We start from the raw sequence: 7,500 nt of genomic DNA on the forward strand, positions 1-7,500 counted from the left end.
TAGGAGTACAGGTAGGGTGATAAACAACCTATTCTAGATTATTAAAGATAGATTAGAATGCTAATTCATCGACTTGATTAGTGCACGAGAAAGCGTCAAATCTGGTAAAGAACATTGAAATTTCCAAATATGGAGATTGTAGAATAAAACGATTCCCTTGAACATTCCAATAAGAAAACGGGCGAGTGAACGAAATGAATTGGGAATTAAAAGAATTAGAAACAATACTTTTAGTAAGAGCAAAGGCATAGGTTAGTAAGAAAAATTAAGACATGAGGAGAGTAGGAAAAAACAAAGGTGAGCTTAAATGTTTCAATAAAAATATGGTCTAGTGAGCAATATAGACCGAAAAGTGAACTACCTAGAGATAATTTGTTTAGTAATAGAGCATAAGCATTGGTTAACAAAATAGTGAAAAAAAATTAAAACAGAGATAATGAAGATACAAAGATGCGTTTGGATGTGATCAAAATAAATCGAAAAATAAATAAAGATCGAAAAAGGTGGAAAAAGAGGAATGAAGAAGCTACAAGCGAAATCGGTCAGGAATAAACTCGGAACGAGACCCGTGACTCTCTTTTTCCACCTTTTTCAACTTGTCACAATGTCTCAACAAAGTAAAGATCATGCAGTTAGTAATAGACCAAAGGCATAGTTTAGCTACATAATAAAATAAAAAATAAAATAAATTAAGACAGGTAGATTGGGGCTTGCGACCCTTTGAGCTCTTACCTAATGGCTCTACCCCCCCACCTACCTCCTCCTCCCACCCACCCACCCACCTCCCGCCCAACTACCTAGCAAGCTGTGGATAACAACTTCCTCCATTTGTTGGTGTCAATCACCTTGATGTACACCGGAAATAAAGTACGCTGTGCATAGAGTGCACTACGTACTCAATTACCAATGTTATTGCTCCTTTACAAAACGGGTGGGGCGTATACCACATCACTCATGCGTGTATGTAGGCATGTGTACATGTACGTGTACGTGTATATGTATATATGTATGTATGTATGTATGTATGTATGTATGTATGTATGTATGTATGTATGTATGTATGTATGTATGTATGTATGTATGTATGTATGTAATGTATGTATGTATGTATGTATGTATGTATGTATGTATGTATGTATGTATGTATGTATGTATGTATGTATGTATGTATGTATGTATGTATGTATGTATGTATGTATGTATGTATGTATGTATGTATGTATGTATGTATGTATGTATGTATGTATGTATGTATGTATGTACGTATGTATGTATGTATGTACGTATGTATGTATGTATGTATGTATGTATGTATGTATGTATGTATGTATGTATGTATGTATGTATGTATGTATGTATGTATGTATGTATGTATGTATGTATGTATGTATGTATGTATGTATGTATGTATGTATGTATGTATTTATATATGTATGTGTGTATGTGTGTGCATCTATGTATGTATGTATGTACGTATGTATGCGGAAAAAAACACCAAGGAAAAAGAAAAACTGATGACCGAGCGCTTTCGTCTATTCAGACATCCTCAGGGTACATGAGTACATGGTACAGGGAACGTATGTATGTATGTATGTATGTATGTATGTATGTATGTATGTATGTATGTATGTATGTATGTATGTATGTATGTATGTATGTATGTATGTATGTATGTATGTATGTATGTATGTATGTATGTATGTATGTATGTATTTATGTATGTATGTATGTATGTATATATGTATGTATGTGTGTATGTATGTATGTATGTATGTGTGTATGTAAGTGTGTATGTTGATCACATTTGGCTTTCTTTCTCCGTCCGTTTTACTACTCTCCTATCTTTCCTTTACCACTTCTGCGATGACACCTATTCGGATAGAAGAGCCATTTATTGCTAAAAAAAAAAAGTGATTTGCTCTCAGATACAAAATCTTAAATATGACCGAAGTAATGAAGTGACGTCGGAAATTATAAGACAAATTTGTCTTTTTTTTTTTTTTTTTTTGGGGGGGGAGAAACTGGTAGTGTGGTATATGCATATCTTTCGAAAAAAAGAAAACAAAACAAAAAAAGAATAGGAGAGGAACAACAGAGATATCAGATTACATCACCGACGGAAAAATTTTTCAGTCAAAATAGATACTGTGTGATATGAATTTTGGCCTTGATTTTTATCTATATCAAGCACAAAACTGACTAACATGATAATAATTCTTATCTGAGTTTTTGTTTTAGTCTGGTTGAAGAAAATATTTTCAAAGACGTCTGAGGTTAAGCCCTGACGGTTCCCAAAATAATTAGTATCTTCTAGTGTAATCAAAAATGAAATCTAGAAAGAGCAAAACTATCTAGTTTAGCCTTTTTAACAACATTTAATACCATTTTATTTAGTCTGGTAAACCCTTACCGCATCAAAGAAGTTAACCTAGAAAGCCTTAATCCCGTTAACCTAACCTTTTTTTTTTAACATAAAACTGTTTGTTTTTAACCGGAATTGATGATATTAATGTTAAGGATTTCTTGGGGGTAAAGTTGGACCACATCTACATATGACTTTCCTGAGCCTAAGGCAGGGACTGTGTACCTGCGGCCGAAGCCGTCACCTTTGCCCTATGCGCTTGGATGTCTTGGGCAGGTAACAGTCACTGCTGGGAATCGGAGAGGAGTGCGGAGTTCGAACCCAGAACTCAGCGAATGCGAGACCAGCACGCTACCGATTATGCCACCAGTTCTCGAGTCGAGATTTTATTCACTTTTGGAGAAACCACTCGCTCAAGGAAGAGTTAATTGAAGTGCGGGATTCGAACTCAGAACTCAGCGAATGCGAGACCAGCACGCTACCGATTACGCCACCAGTTCTAGAGGCGAGATTTTATTCAGTTTAGGAGAAACCACTCGCGTCAGGGAAGAGTTAATTGACATCATTTAGTATGCATTCACGTTACAGCACGCGATATTGACCGTCGCGTCGGTCCGGCATAGCGTGACTCTAAATGATATTGCGATAATATTGTTAGGTGAAGAAATCGATATTCTACGCCACGTGACCGGTCACCATTTTAGTGTAAGACTACTTCCGAGAGTGGCACTAGACTCCCCCCCTCCCCCTCCCCCTCTCCCCCTCTCCCCCTCCCCCCCTCCCCCTCTCCCCCTCCCCCTCCCTCTCCCCCTCCCTCCCTCCTCCCCTTTCCCCTCTCCCCCTCCCCCCTCCCCCCCTCCCCCTCTTCCCCTCTCACCCTCTCCCCCTCTCCCCCTCTCCCCCTCCTCCTCCCTCCTCCCCCTCCCCCTCCCTCCCACCCCCTCTCCCCCTCCCTCCCTCCCTCCCCCTCTCCCCCTCCCTCCCCCTCTCCCCCTCCCTCCCTCTCCCTCCCCCTCTCCCCCTCTCCCCTCCCCCTCCCTCCTCCCCCCTCCCCCCTCCCCCTCTCCCCCTCCCTCCAATTAATCCCCTTCATTACATTGACTGTTCTCTCAAACCCCCATCCCTCTTCTCTATTCCTTTCCAACCCCCTCCCCCTCTCCTAACCCCCCTCCCAAATCCCCACCCTCTCCCCTAACCTCCCTCCAATCCCCCCCCCCCACCGCCCCGGGGGGGAATCCCTCCTCACCCCACCTCTGGCCTTTTAAACTGCAGGATCCCTCCGCTGCGAAGGAGAATGTCCGATTTTCCAATACGATGTCTCTTCCCTGCTGAATGGAATTGTCTGGTATTGGATTAAATTCCAGGAAGGCTCTCTTCTTTGGTTCCAGGGGATCGGAGGATGTTGGTCTCTCAGATGAATAGAATCGTCATGAGATAGAATAAAGTTAGAAGCTCTAGAACTTTGTTTCAGTGTTCATTGAGATGCGTTGCTATTGCTACTGAGCGAAACTTGCATCACTTGAATAAAATCGCCTGGCGACATCTAGAATATATATTTGTTATATAACACAGTGAAATGATCGAGTCTTTCTTTTCTCTTTTTCCAGTGAATCGACGCCTCTCACAGATGAATAAAATCGTAAGTACTAATAAAAGTAAAACCCGTAGACAACCTTAACGTACCGCAGCAAAAGATTAAATTCTCCGTTTCTTCTCAGCTGAATAAAATCGCCTGGCGACATGTATAACAATGTAAATCAAGTTAGGAAATCAAAGGGTAATGATTGTCAGCTTGCCCCTTCCCCGTCTTTCAGCTGAATAAAATCACCTGACACCAGTCAGAATAATACCACTTCATCTTAGTTAAGAGGTTAATTGTATTTTCTTTACACCAGCATATACACAAATACATATACATATACATATACATATACATATACATATACATATACATATACATATACATATAGATATGCATATACATATACATATACATATACATATACATATACATATACATATATATGTACATGTATGCATATACACATACGTATACATATACATATACATATTCATATACATATACATATACATATACATATACATATACATATACATATACATATACATATACATATACATATATACATATATATATATATATATATATATATATATATATATATATATATATATATATATATATATATATGCGAATCGTCTGCCTCTGTCGTTTTTAGTAGACCATGTGTATCAACATAATCTTAGGGGATTATGAAAAATTTCCAACTTCAGAGAATTCGAGAACAATGGACAGGATTTCTATCGGCAAAAGATTATCCAACAAGTCCGTCTGAAGAGAATGCCAGATACGAATAGCTCTATTGGGAATTTCCAATATTTGAAACAAAAGAATTTTCTAAAAATCACTGTATGCCAAAAGATCTTTCCAAGATGTTTTCTTTTCGAAAACGTTTTCGTTGCGTCTATTAGAAAGTTGCCAAGTTTAGAGTTTCCCAATAGAGGAATTTATATGTTGTTCCTTTCAAGGCACGGTGACGCCCTTTAGATATTTTATTTCGGTTGTCGTCAGAAGATTTTATTCAGTGAAAAGAGGTAATTTATATATATAGTATATGTATATATGTATATATATATATATATATATATATATGTATATATATTTGAATAATTCGCTAGTGGACAGCGACATCAATCATACAATCCATGACCGTCGCGCAGAGGATTCGAACCACCACCTATAGACTCGAGAGAGTCCACAGCACCCGCCATTAACCACACGACCACAGACGTCTGTGGTCGAGTGGTTAAAGGCGGGTGCTGTGGACTCTCTTGGGTCTATAGGCGGTGGTTCGAATCCTCTGCGCGACGGTCATGGATTGTATGATATATATATATACATATGTATATATATATATATATATATATATATACATATATATATATATATATGCAAATATATGTATATATATATATATATATGTAGTATGTGTGTGTGGTGTGTGTGTGTGTGTGTTGTGTGTGTGTGTGTGTGTGTGTATTTTATACATATATATACATATATATATATATATATATATATATGTACATTATATATATAAATTGTATATATATACATATATAATATACATATATATATATATATATATATATATATATATATATATATATATATACATATATTACTTCAGGGATCTCTCTCGCATACCAACAGGATTAATGTTAATGGTTTTATAACCCTCTAGTTACTTGAGATTCATCTAAGATGAAGAGGGTATCCTGGTTTAATATATATGTATATATATATATATATATATATATACATATACATATACATATATATATATATATATATATACATATACGTATACATATACATATACATATACATATACATATACATATACATATACATATACATAAGGGAATAGTATCCGGTTCCGCCGGCACCTAAAGAGTTAAATCCTATTAGTTCGTATAAATGCCATGAACTGGTAATTGGACACGAGACTTCCAGCGTTTATTGATTGGACACCTATATGCCTGATACTTGTATGACATGATTCCTCTCCGGTTTTATGACTTAATCGTTTCATCCTTGCTGCCGCCATACGATTCTATTACAAATTGAACGAAGCTCCACAGCGGAAGGTGTAGATGCTAACCACCACATCTATATATGTATAACTATTATTGCAGTTCACGCCATTCAATACGAGGTTGATCCACAACTGAAACAAATCGACAGCAACTTGGAAAAAAAATCTTAAAAATAATCTTCAGATGGGATTAATAGAGATAATTCAAACCCATTATCACCCCCCGAAGCCCGACCCTTCCCTGAATAAATAAAAAGTCTTGTGTTAGCGAGAATAAAATCAATAAAGATTCAAGGGGATAACAGCTGTCACATTCCAGTCTGTACTGATGATGTGTCGCGACCAGCCCCCCCTCCCCCGGTCCCCTTCGATTCGGCCCGTTCCCAGTGACCCTGCCCTGCCTCTGGGAGCGCACACCGCCACGGTGCCGGCTCACTTTTGTTTCGAAAGCCAAAAAAGATCATCTCAATGTGACAGTGTAGACGGGTTGGCAACCGCAACGGAGGGAGGAATGACAAGTAAAATATGTCAGAGTTTGCAGATGCAGACTATATATTGTTGTAGATATGAATATACTTGGGTGTTATGCGTATAGTTACATATACATACATACATATATATTCAAATATATATACATATATATATATATACATATTATATATGTATATATATATATATATATATGTGTGTGTGTGTGTGTGTGTGTGTGTGTGTGTGTGTGTGTGTGTGTGTGTGTGTGTGTGTGTGTGTGTGTGTGTGTGTGTGTGAGTGTGTGTGTGTGTGTGTGTGTGTGTGTGTGTGTGTGTGTGTGTGTGTGTGTGTGTGTGTGTGCGTGTGTGTGTAATTAGATCCAACAACAACAACTCCCCCCGTCATTATTTAGTTTTCCTTTGAAGTGTGTCTATGTCCATGGGTCGTCTTACTCTGGGCTGATTTTCGTCAACTGTTGTGACTTGGTTTGAGCAGAAACGACTTTGATTACAAACTTTTGTTTTTCCGAATCCCCAAATGTCAAATCAACTTTTCTCCCTCTATTGAGAAGGTGAATAACGACCTAAAGTAAATCTAATCTACTTGAATGTGAGACACGTTATTGATGTATTCTTGGAGAAATTTAGAACGTTATAAGCGAAATCTCCTTTTAGCTATTCAAATTCACTTACACCCCAGTGTGAAGTGAGTATAAGTCTTCAGGGTCAAGTAGACAAGACAAGTCCTTACTTGGACCGCTTCACGAAGGAGATGCTTGGCCGGGGAAAGTTATTCCACTTCTGTGCGACATCGTTCTTGAAGAGGAAAAAAAAAATCTCCTCTAAGTTTCAAGTCTTCGTGAGTGGGTTGTTGATGTGTTAGTTTGAACAGGTTTTTAGGTGGTTTATTTTATGTCTACATCATGTTATCAAAGACTTTTTGGGGAGTTTTATATTATCAACCCAGTTTACTTCACCGGCGAGGTTTAACCTGTCTTTCGTCATAAATACCACACTTATGTACTACTGTTCTGTAGTGTCCTTAAGA

Source organism: Oratosquilla oratoria, chromosome 16 (assembly GCF_046742065.1).
Source record: "Oratosquilla oratoria isolate Oo_2021 chromosome 16, ASM4674206v1, whole genome shotgun sequence".
Taxonomy (NCBI): domain Eukaryota; kingdom Metazoa; phylum Arthropoda; class Malacostraca; order Stomatopoda; family Squillidae; genus Oratosquilla; species Oratosquilla oratoria.